We start from the raw sequence: 3,265 nt of genomic DNA, 5'->3' as shown, positions 1-3,265 counted from the left end.
AGATTAAAAGAGCAATGCAGGAAATGGAGTAATGCAGGGAAAATGGAGTAATTCACGCCCAAGATCGTCGGCCAAAAAAGAGTCATAAGCGTCGCCTTAGCACAAGCCAGAAATTGCACCAAAACGTAACGAAAACGAATTTTAATCGGTTCAAATGGAAGATATTTCATCAAAGAGTAACTTAATCGGAGTAAAAGTAAATTTAAACAGTCCAAAAGAGAGGAAACGCACTTGGAAATGCAATGTCTCAAACAGAAAACGCGAGAAAGACGATGAACAGTGAGCGCAACTCCTCGCGGGTTCGTGTTTTGTAGTATATATAACTAGCTGTAGACGTCGGAAAAAATACTTCTCACCTACCCTTTCAGCCATATAGACATCTGCTAGGAGGGGTCCCAACGTCTATAATATTGTAGACAACGGGCCCCTCCTAACGGACGTCTATATGTCTACTTATTTACGAAAATGTCATTGATCAATAATTTACGTTGATTATTTGGTGGACCGACGTCTACAGGATGACCTTAAAGGCCAATTCTGCACTACGATTTTCATGTTGTATTCATGTAACATAAATAACATTATTAGTTAATAAATATCATTTTTGCGTGTTTGAATCACATTTTTGTTTTATTAAATAATATATATATATATATATATATATATATATATATATATATATATATATATATATATATAATATTAAATTTAATTAAAATAACCATTAATATTATTGTAATTGCGATGAATCTCTTTAAATCAATAAATAAAGGGTATATTGTAAACTGCAAAATATTAATTACTACAAGTTATAGTCGTAAATATTTTATTTAATGTTTGTATTAATTTTATAGTAATAAAGAGTGTATATCAACTCCATGGATTAAATACATTATCTCATATATATATGCAATAAATTATATATTACATTTAATTAATATAATTAAGATTATTGAAATTGTAATAAATGCACCCATTAAATCAATAAATGTATTCATTGTAAACAGTAGAATATTAATTGTTAAGAACTACAAACATCTCATAAATATTATTTAATATTCGCATTAATTTTATTGTAATGAAAAGTGCGTTTAATATTTAATCCATGGATTGAATACATATTATATATATATATATATATATATATATATATATATATATATATATATATATATATATATATATATATATATATATATATATATATATATATATATATATGAGTTTGATAAAATAGGTAAGCTCTTTTATCAGTGGGTACATTTTAACAAAGTATATCAGATTTTAGAAAACAAAAATACCCTCGTATATTATGGATTCTATGTTTTTTGATCAAGGGTAATTGAATAATTTCCATTATCAAACTAAAGAAAACAAGAAATCTAAACGCTTACTCACCTCTCTCTCTCTCATTCCTCTCAAGGCTTTCCCTTTCATCTCTTTCTCATCCCTACAGTAGTTCCAACTAAAAATATTCAGAAACTACCACCTAATCCTAATTCACCTTTCTCACTTATCCAATTTGTTTTTTCTCATCTCCATTCTCTCTCTCACCCACACACAACAACCCGCAACGTCCTAATTTGTTGCTCTTGCTTTGTTCGTTCATTTGTTTTCCACTTTAATAACAAAATAATTGATGATGTTGATGTTGATTTTGATTGGAGGGTTGTGTTATATCTTTTCCTTCTGATGATTATTAAATTTGTAAAAAACTAAAGTCTAGAATAATTTCAATAATTTCAAAACTAAAAGAAAAAAAAACGAGAAACTCCCACGAAAAGACGTTAGCAACAAACCATAATAGTTGCAAAACATTTAGTTTCTTAATACAAATGTTGATAAAAACATAGAAATGAAAGGAGTAAAAGTTAAACTATGAGCATGATGGTAACAAATTTATTAAGTTTAAATTCAATTTGAAATTCAGTGCATTTTGTTTCTTTTAATTTCGCTTCTGCAGCAAATGATAAATCAAAATGATCAACATCATGTTTATATTCACCAAACAAGTTGGAGATATGAATTCTTTAAAATAAACTTACATTATATGATTTACTTTGGAAAGTAATTTTCCGGTCCAACTAAGAGCTAAAAGGTTCATTATGACTAGTTTACTAATTTCTGGTTGATTTTTAATTAGTTGGTATATTAATGCAGTTGTTCTTAGAAACTACTCAATATTCTACAATCTACTCAAATATAGAAGATGTGTAATTTGTTAGAATATTTTTATTCTTTTTACATAAATGAAATGAAAATATGCTTATCAATATGAAACATTCGAAAGAGAACGAGCAATTGTCTCTTTTCTGAATAAGGGATAGAGTCAACCACAACAATTTTCTCTATTCATAACTCTCTTCAATAATTTGTTTCTATTAAATCATTTAGTATGATGTGCAGGAGCTTCATTTTTTGTTGTGTTTTGATGTTCGTTATATGCAGGAAGGTGAAAAGTATATTTCGAAATATTATTTTTAACGGAAAATATTTTTTAGAATTATTTTTAAGAGCTGACTTCATAAATCAATTTTCTGGACAATGACTTACCCCTTCTTGAATTCCCTTTCCACATAAGGTTTTTTCTTTTCTAGAAAATATTTTCGAACCACTTAATAGTCAAAATATCAAATCTCCCTAAAGATAAACTACTAATTCAAAAATTTAAAAACAAAATTAAATAACAATAAGAAGGGAAAAAAATATAACACAACCCTCAAATCAAAAATCAACATCAACATCATCAATTATTTTGTTGTTAAAGTGGAAAACAAATGAACTAACAAAGCTAGAACAACAAATTGCGATGTCGCGGGTTATTGTGTGTGGGTGAGAAGGAAGACGAAAATGAAAAAAAACAAATTGGATAAGTGAGAAAGGTGAATTAGGGTTAGGTGAGTGTTTCTGATTTTTTCTGTTGGGGCTACTAAAGGGATGACAGGAAGAATTAGAGTGACAGAGATGAAAGAGAAATGATTAAAAGAAAGATGAATGAGAGAGGGGTGAGTAAGGGTTTAAGGATTTTTTTGTTTTTTTAGTTTTGAGAATGACAATTATTTAAATATCATTGACCTTAAAATATAAAATCCATAATATATGAAATATTTTTATCTACTAAAACTCGGTACACATTGTTAAAATGTACCAACTGATAAAGAGCTTATAGTTAGCAGACCTATATATATATATATATATATATATATATATATATTAAACTTAATTATATGTTACTTTTAATTAATATAATAATTAATATTATTGA

Source organism: Vigna umbellata, chromosome 4 (assembly GCF_029865625.1).
Source record: "Vigna umbellata cultivar VRB3 chromosome 4, Vumbellata_1.0, whole genome shotgun sequence".
NCBI classification, from domain to species: domain Eukaryota; kingdom Viridiplantae; phylum Streptophyta; class Magnoliopsida; order Fabales; family Fabaceae; genus Vigna; species Vigna umbellata.
Note: the sequence above shows the minus strand (reverse complement) of the source record.